The sequence below is a fragment of the Pseudophryne corroboree genome, chromosome 7 (genome assembly GCF_028390025.1).
Source record: "Pseudophryne corroboree isolate aPseCor3 chromosome 7, aPseCor3.hap2, whole genome shotgun sequence".
Classification (NCBI taxonomy): Eukaryota; Metazoa; Chordata; class Amphibia; order Anura; family Myobatrachidae; genus Pseudophryne; species Pseudophryne corroboree.
This window is the reverse complement of record NC_086450.1, coordinates 355,515,001-355,527,337: the sequence shown is the minus strand read 5'-3', so window position 1 is coordinate 355,527,337 and position 12,337 is coordinate 355,515,001. Positions and strand designations below refer to the sequence as shown.

Here is a 12,337-nt window from a genome sequence, read left to right as displayed (position 1 = left end):
TTTTAAAATCTAGAAGTGCCGCCCGTCTCTGCTGCTGTACATGGTTCCATTTAGGTTTGTGGGAGGGCACCCAGGTTCAACTGTTTTCAAGTGGAGTGCGGATCAATTGCGTGTATATATATATATATATATATATATATATATATATATAGATAATAATTATATATCTATTGTATATGGAGTGTTCTGAATAAAAAAAGTATATACAGTATAAATATACATTTCATTGTTATTTATGCTAAATCACACAATTCTGAGCAGTCATACCCTGGATTAGAACCCATAACCTGTTACACTGAAGGCAGACACCTTACTGATAAAGATATTTGCTCCTGCATAGCAAGCCTGCAGATTCTAATTTTATAAAGCTATTAGTTAGAATTGTCAGTTCAAAACTATTGCAATTAAGTAGATCTATTTAGTGTGCAGGCACACACTACATACTGTATATCTGCTCAGTTACTCACAATGCTGACTATTTCTCTGACAATTATTTTGCAAGTATCATACCAGGATTAGAACCGACAACCTATTACACTGGAAACAAGCACTTTACTTATAGAGATATTTGCTCTTGTATAGGAAACATGAAAATTCTAACTATATGAAGTCACTTATACTGTACTTTCTCCCAGTGTAATAAAACCTTGGTATGACACTTATAAAATGTGCATCTAAAATACAGAGTGTGACTTGTAAGGTGCAGGGACTAGTGAGGGAGGGAAGTCAGCCACGGAAGCGATAGCAGCAGCTGTCAATTAACTTAATTGAATGATGTCTCTGAACCCACGGAACTGGAGGAGAGGTGCCCCCCTTCAGAGTAGGAACCTGGCGGCAGCCGACTCCGTTGCCTCCCACAGTTACGCCTCTGACAAACTCTACACAGTTAGGGTCATTTAAGTGCACTTACAGGGGTACAGCAGATGGGAGGTTACGTCCTGTCTCACATCAAATTATTTGGTCCGGCAAGTCAATGGTTTGTGCCGTGCTGCTGTAGCTACAGCTACAGCGTACGGACATTTAAACACAGCAGTTAGGCACTTCCGGTCTGAGCCTCTCCAGCCAGCTCATACTCCCGCATTCTAAAGGGACCCCAGACCACTCTCATTGGCAAGGAAGCTACTCTCCTAAGAAGCCAGTACAGCAGCTGGTGGTGCGGAGGGACCAGAGCTGACAATCACGGCCCTGGGGTAGGAGTGTCTGCTGCACAGCTCATAGGTGCCTAATTCAAGGCAAGTTCTGGGGAGTCACGAGTGTACAATAGCAGGTGGGGGAGCAGCAGTGGGTTATGTGGGGGGTAAGTGTCAGACACACACTGGCACTACAAGGTTAATGGACCGCACAGCCCCTCCCCTCCTATGCGGTGAGAGCAGAGGGGGTAGCACTGAGGGCAAAGGGGCAGAACTATGGGGGTCATTCCAAGTTGATCGCTCGCTAGCAACTTTTTGCAGTGCTGCGATCAGGTTAAATCTCGCATGTGTATGCACCTCAATGCGCAGGCGCGTTGTACGGGTACAAAGAGGATCGGTGCTGGGCGATGGATTTAACGAAGAATCCATTCGCACAGCCGATCGCAAGGTGATTGACAGAAAGAGGGCGTTTGTGGGTGTCAACTGACCGTTTTCTGGGAGTGTTTGGAAAAACTCAGGCGTGTCCAGGCGTTTGCAGGGCGGGTGTCTGACGTCAATTCCGGGACCAAAAAGACTGAAGTGATCGTAGCGGCTGAGTAAGTCCAGAGCTACTCAGAAACTGTAAAAAACTTTTTTGTGCCGTCGGTTGCAAAAGCATTTGCACACTTGCAAAGCTAAAATACACCCCCCATAGGCTGCGACTATCTGATCGCAGCGCTGCAAAAAGTTGCTAGCGAGCGATCAACTCGGAATGACCCCCTATAAACATAGCCATGTCCAACACAACATAATTGAACCAAAGGGTGGCAGGTAAGCTATGTTTTCTGATTTTCAAAATTTTTACTAGTATATCAACATGAAACTGCTAGTACAGTAGGTGTGGGGATCATCAAGATAAGCTCTACATACATGGAAGATTATTATGGTAAGAGAACCTTTCATGGTGTAGCTAGTGTTACGTTAGTGTGAGAGGTTCCAACTGAATCTCGACACTAGTTGAATTTTTGGATAGGGGTGCCGCGAAAAAAGTCAGAGACACGAAGCGTGCCGTGAACTCAAAAAGTTTGGGAACCACTGTATTACACCATCATTTATATAAAAAAAACTATTGCACATTACATTACATTATACACAAAATAATTCAAATAATAAATCAGTTTTTTTTTATGACTCTGTCTGTTAACCTGTTCCTAATACTCAGGTCACGATACTTTTCAAATAATGAAAGCATGGGGAAGTACCGTATGTCAGCAAGACCTGGCAAATATTTTTTCCTGGTGCTAGTATTGCTATTTTTTGGTACTTTCTTATTGTAGAAAGTACTCTATCCTTCCTCTTGTATGATCCCTCAACCTACGCATTACCCAGTCTTTAATATTTTTGCCACAGTTAAAACACGGCATAATCCTGGTCCTTCTCAGATTAAGGCCCTCATTCATAGCAACTTTTTGCTGCTCGTGCGATCAACTTGACGCCGCCTATGGGGCAGTGTATTTTAGCATAGCAGGGCTGCGAATGCTTGTGCAGCCCTGCTATGCTAAAAAAGTTTCCTGCAAAACAAGACCAGGGTAAGAGTTACTTACCCTGTGTGACGGATCCAGCGACGAAGGTCCCGGGATTGACGTCAGACATCCGCCCTCCAAACGCCTGGATCCGCCTGCGTTCGCCTCACCACGCCTTGAAAATGGTCAGTTGCCACCCCGGAATGCCTGTCAGTCTTCATGCGATTGCCGCAGCGATCACTTTCTGCGCTGCGGCGTCGCTGCCCGGGGATGACGCGCTTGCGCATTGCAGGCAACGTGCAGCCCCGACCCATTCTCACCGCAGTGAAGAACCACTGCGTGCGAACGAGTCGGAATGACCCCCTAAGATCGGCATCACTGGTTACAATCGGCCATAATTGTTTAGCTGTCCTAGTAATATCACCACTAATCTCATTGAATCTCATATATAAAGGTATGTTTTATTGCACTTTCTATCCCAGAGGTTCTCAAACTCGGTCCTCAGGACCCCACACAGTGCATGTTTTGCAGGTAACCCAGAAGGTGCACAGGTGTATTAATTACTCACAGACACATTTTAAAAGGTCCACAGGTGGAGCTAATTATTTTACTTGTGATTCTGTGAGACCTGCAAAAAATGCACTGTGTGGGGTCCTGAGGACCGAGTTTGAGAACCTATGTTCTAGCCTGATGACAAATTAAATTTTTAAATGTTGACATCATACTACTGCGTTCAAGTCCTTTATTATATTCAAGTGCCGCCTGTCTCATACTTCTGTATATATATATATATATATTTATACTGTTTATTAGGATTTTAATACCTACCGGTAAATCCTTTTCTCTTAGTCCGTAGAGGATGCTGGGGTCACACCAAGAACCTTGGGGTATAGACGGGATCCGCAGGAGACATGGGCACTTTAAGACTTTCAAAGGGTGTGCCCAGGGAGACGGACATTTCGAGGAAAAGGATTTATTGTTAAACTAAGGTGAGATACATACCAGCTCACACCTCAAGCACGCCGTACAACATGGCATTCAACCACTGGCGTGCGCAGCACATTTTATTAGGGGGTGCACCGTCGGAGGGGTGTGTCTAGCACCGCCTTTTGGGCATGTCTAGCACCATCTATTGACGGTCAACTCAATATAAAATATCCCCCGTTGTACCAATCCTAATAAAGCAGATACATTGTCAGATGTTGTGGTGTGCACCAAACAAACACCCCTGATGGCACTCACAGCAATTACACTGCTCCTCCTCAGCCTGGTCTTGCTCCCCCTCTCTTTCCCCTGCAAGCTGCAGCAGCTTACTTACAAGTCAGTCCCTCACTGACACTGACAGTCGCAGACTAGTACTGATGCTGCTGGAAAAATAGAGTGACGTGTCAATGCTCCTGCCGGCCGTCTGCTAGTATTGAATTTGTCTTCCTAAGAGGAACGCTGGCTGCATGCTGCTCCTCATCAGTGGCTGGCGTTGGCATAGCATAGAAGGAGAGAGGTGTGTATGTGGCGGGTGTGACGGGTGGGCATGTGAGCAACATGACGTAATCACGTCACATCACACTGTTTTTGTACATGGAGGTGGAGCTGGGAATTTGAAAGCCGGTGGCAGTGGCACCCTTGATTAACCCAGGCGTCCGGTCAGTAATGCAGTCCTGACAGGGTGCAGCGCAGAGGGGACAGTAATCAGCCTGCTCGGCGATCGCTGCATCAGGCATGTGAGATCGGGGTGCCAGACATTAGGGGGTGCCTGTGCGCACCAGGCACCCCCCCTGCGCACACCTATGCATTCAACATAACGCAAGTCAACGGCATGAACAACGTCAGCAACAGGCTGACTAAAACCATAACACAACATGTGTTGAAACGTAACAAAAAACTGCAGATACTGTACGCACTGGGACGGGCGCCCAGCATCCTCTACGGACTAAGAGAAAAGGATTTACTGCTAGGTATTAAAATCCTATTTTCTCATACTTCCTAGAGGATGCTGGGGTCACATCAAGAACCATGGGGTTATACCAAATCTCTAGAACGGGCGGGAGAGTGCGGATGACTCTGCAGCACCGATTGACCAAACATGAGGTCCTCATCAGCCAGGGTATCAAACTTGTAGAACTTTGCAAAGGTGTTTGTACCCGACCAAGTAGCCGCTCGGCAAAGTTGTAATGCCGAGACCCACCGGGCAACCGCCCAGGACGAGCCCACCTTTCTGGTAGAATGGACCTTCACCGATTTCGGTAACGGCAATCCAGCCATGGAATGAGCATGCTGAATCGTATGACAGATCCAGCGCGCAATAGTCTGCTTGGAAGCAGGAGCCCCAATCTTGTTGTGAGCATACAGGACAAACAGAGCCTCCGTTTTCCTAAACTGAGCCGTTCTGGCGACATTAATTTTTCAAAGCTCTGACTACATCGAGAAACTTCGATTCCGCTAAGGTGTCAGTAGCCACTGGCACCACAATAGTTGGTTCAAGTGGAACGTCTAAACCACTTTCGGCAGAAATTGCTGACGAGTCCTCAACTCTGCTCTATATTCATGGAAGATCAAATAAGGGCTCTTGTGAGACAAGGCCGCTAATTCAGACACCCGCCTTGCGGATGCCAAGGCCAACAGCACGTTAAGATCCCACGGTGCCACTGGGGGCACAAAGGGAGGTTGGATGTGCAACACGCCTTTCACAAAAGTCTGAACTTCTGGATAGGAGGCCAGTTGTTTTTGGAAGAAAACCGATAAGGCTGAAATTTGTACTTTAATTGAGCTCAACTTTAGGTCTGCATCCACCCCAGCTTGTAGAAAATGGAGAAAACGTCCTAACTGAAATTCTTCCGTAGGAGCCTTCCTGGATTCACACCAAGACACGTATTTTCTCCAAATACGGTGGTAATGTTTAGACGTTACTCCTTTCCTGGCCTGAATAAGAGTGGGGATGACTTCCTTGGGAATACCCTTTCGGGATAGGATCTGGCGTTCAACCGCCAAGCCGTCAAACGAAGTCGCGGTAAGTCTTGGAACACGCACGGCCCCTGCTGTAACAGATCCTCCCTCAGAGTAAGAAGCCAGGGATCTCCTATAAGTAATTCCTGAAGATCTGGATACCCAGCCCTCCTTGGCCAGTCTGGAACAATGAGGATCGCTTGAACCTTTGTTCTTCTTATGATCTTTATTACTTTTGGAATGAGCGGAAGCGGAGGAAACACATACATACGGTGTCACTAGGGCGTCCACTGCTATTGCTTGAGGGTCTATTGACCTGGAACAATAACTCTGAAGTTTCTTGTTGAGGCGAGACGCCATCATGTCTATTTGAGGAATTCCCCAAAGGCTTGTCACTCCTGCAAAGACCTCTTGATGAAGACCCCACTCTCCTGGATGGAGATCGTGTCTGCTGAGGAAGTCTGCTTCCCAGTTGTCCACTCCTGGAATGAAGATCGCTGACAGAGCGCTTGTATGCCTTTCCGCCCAGCGGAGAACCTTTGTGGCCTCTGCTATTGCCGCTCTGCTCTTTGTTCCACCCTGGCGGTTTATGTACGCTACTGCTGTTATGTTGTCCGACTGAATCAAGACGGCCCGATTGCGAAGAAGATGTTCCGCTTGCAAAAGGCCGTTGTAAATGGCCCTTAACTCCGGAACATCTATGTGTAGACAAATTTCCTGGCTTGACCATCTTCCCTGGAAGCTTTCCCCCTGCGTGACTGCCCCCCAGCCTCGGAGACTCGCATCCGTGGTCACTAAGATCCAGTCCTGGATCCCAAACCTGCGTCCCTCTAGGAGGTGAGAGCTGTGCAGCCACCACAGGAGTGAGATTCTGGTCTTGGTAGACAGGATTATCCTTCGGTGCATGTGCATATGGGACCCGGACCACTTGTCCAACAGGTCCCACTGAAACACTCTGGCATGAAATCTGCCAAACTGAATGGCCTCGTAGGCCGCCACCATCTTCCCCAGCAACCGAGTGCATTGATGGATTGATACTTTTGCTGGCTTCAGAATTTATTTGACCAGGTTCTGAATTTCCAGAGTCTTTTCCACTGGAAGAAAAACTCTGTAATTCTGTGTCCAGAATCTTTCCCAAAAACGACAGCCATCTTGTCAGAACCAACTGTGATTTTGGCAAATTTAGGAGCCAACTATGTTGCTGCAGAATTGTCAGGGAGAGTGTAATGTTCTGCAGTAATTGGTCCCTGGATCTCGCCTTTATCAGGAGATCGTCCAAGTACGGGATAATTGTGACTCCTTGCTGGCGCAGGAGAACCATCATTTCGGCCATTACTTTGGTGAAAATCATCGGAGCCGTGGACAGAACAAATGGCAACGTCTGAAAATGGTAATGACAATCCTGAACTGCAAACCTCAGGTAAGCCTGATGTGGAGGATAAATGGGAACATGTAAGTATGCATCCTTTATGTCTACCGACACCATAAAATCCCCCTCCTCCAGACTGGAGATCACTGCCCGAAGAGATTCCATCTTGAATTTGAATTTTCTTAGGTAGAAATTTAGGGATTTGAGGTTCAGGATTGGTCTGACTGAGCCGTCTGGCTTCGGGACCACGAACAGGCTCGAATAAAAGCCTTCTCCCTGTTGCGACGGGGGGAACCCTGACAATGACTTGATTGTGACACAATTTTTGTATTGCGGCGCATACCACCTCCCTGTTCGGAAGAGAAGCTGGTAAGGCCGATTTGAAAAATCGGTGAGGGGGAACGTCTGGAAACTCCAGTTTGTACCCCTGGGACACTATTTCTAAAACCCATGGGTCCAGGGCCGAACGAGCCCAGAACTGACTGAAGAGCTTTAGAATGTGCCCCCACCGGTGCGGACTCCCGCAAAGGAGCCCCAGCATCATGCGGTGGATTTGGCAGAAGCTGGGGAGGACTTCTGCTCCTGGGAACCGGCCATGGCCAGTGATCGTTTACCTTTTCCCTTTCCTCTAGTAGCAAGGAAGGAAGACCCTCTGCCTTTTCTGTATTTATTGGGCCGAAAGGACTGCATCTGATAGTGGTGTGCTTTCTTTTGTGGTGCAGGCACATAAGGTAAAAATGATGACTTACCCGCGGTAGCCGTAGATACCATATCAGTGAGGCCCTCACCAAACAATACACCACCTTTATACGGTAGGGACTCCATAGCTTTCTTAGAGTCAGCATCAGCATTCCATTGATGAATCCACAATGCTCTCCTAGCTGAGACTGCCATGGCATTGGCCCTTGATCCCAAGAGGCCAATATCCCTCGCAGCTTCCTTTAGGTAGACTGCAGCGTCCCTGATATGACCTAGAGTCAAAAGAATGCTATCCCTATCCAGGGTATCTATTTCAGATGACAAGTTATCTGCCCATTTTTCGATAGCGCTACTCACCCATGCAGATGCAATGGCTGGTCTGAGTAGCGTACCCGTGGTGACATAAATGGATTTCAATGTATTTTCCTGCCTACGATTTTCAGGATCCTTTAGGGCTGCCGTGTCAGGGGACGGAAGAGCCACCTTTTTGGACAGCCGTGATAGAGCTTTGTCCACAATGGGGGGTGACTCCCATTTTTCCCTATCCCCAGAGGGAAACGGATACGCCACTGGAATCCTTTTGGGAATCTGAAACTTTTTGTCAGGATTTTCCCAAACCTTTTCACAAAGCGTTCAGTTCATGAGAGGGAGGAAACATTACCTCAGGTTTATTTCTTTTATACATACAGACCATAGTATCAGGAACAGTAGGGTCCTCAGTGATATGTAATACGTCTTTTATTGCCACAATCATGTACTGAATGCTCTTTGCCAGTTTTGGATCAATATGGCATCACTACAGTCGACACTTGAGTCAGTGTCTGTGTCGGTATCCGTGTCTGCCAGCTGGGCAAATGAACATTTTTGTGACCCCGAGGGGGTCTGGACTTGTAACAACACATCCTCTATGGATTTCTTCCGTGCCTACTTCAGAGACTCAGATTTATCCAATTTCTTATTTATCAAAGCCACATTAGCATTCAAAGCACCCAAAACATTCGCCCAATCAGATGTCGGAGGTGCCGACAGGGTCACTTTCCCAGCCGTTTGTGTCCCTAACATAGTCTCCTCCTGGAAGAGCCTTCAGCCTGAGACATGCCGACACACGTGCACCCAACACACACAGACACACTGGGCATGTAGGGGACAGACCCACAATAAAGCCTGTGCCTGAGGCATGCATAGCACAATCCCCAATAAGTGCCGGCATTGGTGGATCAACACGCCGCATCGCTGCTAATAAGATAGCCCCCAGTCAGAGCCAGCCCTAACCAATATGATGCCCAAGGCAAGATTTTGGCTGGTGCCCCCTAGCACAGCCGCTAGTTCTGCAGGAGATGCCTGGCATGAGTCAGCTGGCAGTTCTGCTAACGTCGGGTGCCTTTTGTTTATGAAAATGCATCATATAATTTGCATTACTATGTGGCTAGGATGCACAAGCAGCTTCTGCTGATTAAAAAAATATATGTTGCATGCCTATATTCTGTGTGCGACTGCGGCTGTATCTGCATACGAAATGCTACATTAGAGTGATTTCCAGGAATACACTGCAACGTAGCATTTCGTATGCAGATACAGCCGCAGTCACACACAGAATATAGGCATGCAGCATATCATTTTAATCAGCAGAAGCTGCTGGTGCCCCTAGACAGACCAAGTGCCCTAGGCATTTGCCTAGTTTGCCTATGCCTAAAGCCGGCTCTGCCCCCAGTGAATCTATTAGCAACGGTAAATTACAGCTGTTAATAGTATATGGCCCTATGTGTACTGTATAACATTGCTGCTCCCTCCAGCTGTGGAGGGAATGAGTGGAAATAGGGGAGAGGGGAGGAGAAGGAAGTGGCGTGAACCCTAGGAAGAAGAGCACTAGTGGGTTTGACCACAATCCACAGTTAGTCAACCTAGGCCACATGCTGCTGCCTGGATGGTCCCATGGTCAGCTAAGGGGTGATCTGTCACAGGGTTTAATGAAACCCTTTATTGTGGCTGTTATTTACAATAAATGTATTTGATTGCTACAATTATTTCACTGAACATAAACTGGTATGTTCTGGCAGCTATACCTTTTTAGGAGATCAACCATTAATAGACAGCTGTATCTTGCTGACACGGAATCAGTACAAGATCCCGCTGGACGAGATCCCGGCGGTCGGAATACCGACACCGGGATCCCGACCGCCACAATCCCGACAGGGGGGTGAGCGCAACGCAGCCCCTTGCGGGCTCATTGCGCTCGCCACGCTGCGGGCACGGTGCCTCGCTACACTCGGCACACTAATTTATTCTCCCTCTATGGGTGTCGTGGACACCCACAGAGGGAGAATATGTCGGGATTGTGCCAGTCGGGATCCCGGTATACTGTGCACCTCCTCCTGTATTTGCATTGCTATGGATTGCATTTACAAAGCTGCAGTGAGCAGCTTTGCAATTGCAATCCATGCTGAATGAGGGCCACACTATTTGCATTTAGAAATAAAAATGCACAAGCTGCATATATCATCCAAGTGTGTCCCTTAGTCCTTCTTCTGGATAATTTGGTAAAGTATGTGGTTTTGCTAGTTAGAATGGCTCAATTTGCTATACTGTACTGTACGTGAGTAGATACTAGTGATGAGCGGGTTCGGTTTCTCGGGATCCGAACCTCCCAGAACTTCACCCATTTTTGCACGGTTCCGAGCACACTCGGATCCTCCCGCCTTGCTCGGTTAACCCGAGCGCGCCCGAACATCATCATCCCACTGTCGGATTCTCGCGAGATTCGTATTCTATATAAGGAGCCGCGCGTCGCTGCCATTTTTCACTTGTGCATTGGAGATGATAGTGAGAGGACGTGGCTGGCGTTCTCTCAGTTTCTGTGTTCAGTGTGCTGCAAATATCTGTGCTCAGTGTGTTGCAAATATCTGTGCTCAGTGTGCTGCAAATATCAACGTTCTCTGCCTGAAAAACGCTCCATATCTGTGCTCAGTGTGCTGCAAATATCTGTGCTCAGTGTGCTTTATTATGGGGACTGGGGACCACCAGTATATTATATAGGAGGAGGACAGTGCAGAGTTTTGCTGACCAGTGACCACCAGTATTATACGTTCTCTGCCTGAAAAACGCTCCATATCTGTGCTCAGTGTGCTGCAAATATCTGTGCTCAGTGTGCTGCAAATATCTGTGCTCAGTGTGCTTTATTGTGGGGACTGGGGACCACCAGTATTATATAGTAGGAGGACAGTGCAGAGTTTTGCTGACCAGTGACCACCAGAATTATATCAGTACGGTACAGTAGTCCACTGCTCTACCTACCTCTGTGTCGTCAAGTATACTATCCATCCATACCTGTGGTGCATTAAAGTTTTTGTGCGCAGTATATATATAGTAGTAGGACAGTGCATAATTTCTCTGACGTCCTAGTGGATGCTGGGAACTCCGTAAGGACCATGGGGGATAGACGGGCTCCGCAGGAGACTGGGCACTCTAAAAGAAAGATTAGGTACTATCTGGTGTGCACTGGTTCCTCCCTCTATGCCCCTCCTCCAGACCTCAGTTAGATTTCTGTGCCCGGCCCGAGCTGGATGCACACTAGGGGCTCTCCTGAGCTTCTAGAAAGAAAGTTTAAAATTAGGTTTTTTATTTTACAGTGAGACCTGCTAGCAACAGGCTCACTGCAACGAGGGACTAAGGGGAGAAGAAGCGAACCTACCTGCTTGCAGCTAGCTTGGGCTTCTTAGGCTACTGGACACCATTAGCTCCAGAGGGATCGACCGCAGGACCCGTCCTTGGTGTTCGTTCCCGGAGCCGCGCCGCCGTCCCCCTTACAGAGCCAGAAGCATGAAGATGGTCCGGAAAATCGGCGGCAGAAGACTTCAGTCTTCACCAAGGTAGTGCACAGCACTGCAGCTGTGCGCCATTGCTCCTCATACACACTTCACACTCCGGTCACTGAGGGTGCAGGGCGCTGGGGGGGGGGCGCCCTGAGCAGCAATAAAAACACCTTGGCTGGCAAAATAACCACAATATATAGCCCCAGAGGCTATATATGTGGTAATTACCCCTGCCAGAATACAGAAAAAAGCGGGAGAAAAGTCAGCCGAAAAAGGGGCGGAGCTATCTCCCTCGGCACACTGGCGCCATTTTCTCTTCACAGTGTAGCTGGAAGACAGCTCCCCAGGCTCTCCCCTGTAGTTTTCAGGCTCAAGGGGTTAAAAAGAGAGGGGGGGGCACTAAATTTAGGCGCAATATTGGTTATACAAGCAGCTATTGGGGAAAACTCACTCAGTGATAGTGTTTATCCCTACATTATATAGCGCTCTGGTGTGTGCTGGCATACTCTCTCTCTGTCTCCCCAAAGGGCTGTGTGGGGTCCTGTCCTCAGTCAGAGCATTCCCTGTGTGTGTGCGGTGTGTCGGTACGGCTGTGTCGACATGTTTGATGAGGAGGCTTATGTGGAGGTGGAGCAGATGCCGAAAATGGGATGTCGCCCCCTGTGGGCCGACACCAGAGTGGATGGATAGGTGGAAGGTATTAACCGACAGTGTCAACTCCTTACATAAAAGGCTGGATGACGTAACAGCTCTGGGACAGCCGGCTTCTCAGCCCGCGCCTGCCCAGGCGTCTCAAAGGCCATCAGGGGCTCAAAAACGCCCGCTCCCTCAGATGGCAGACACAGATGTCAACACGGAGTCTGACTCCAGTGTCGACGAGGTTGA

The 12,337-nt window shown here is 48.1% G+C and overlaps 1 protein-coding gene across 1 annotated transcript in view; it reads right to left on the bottom strand.

Annotated features, from left to right (window-relative positions):
* Nucleotides 1-12,337, bottom strand: part of GPR139 (G protein-coupled receptor 139) — a 211,336-nt gene that overhangs the window by 115,190 nt on the left and 83,809 nt on the right. The gene's annotated exons all lie outside the window — the stretch shown is intronic.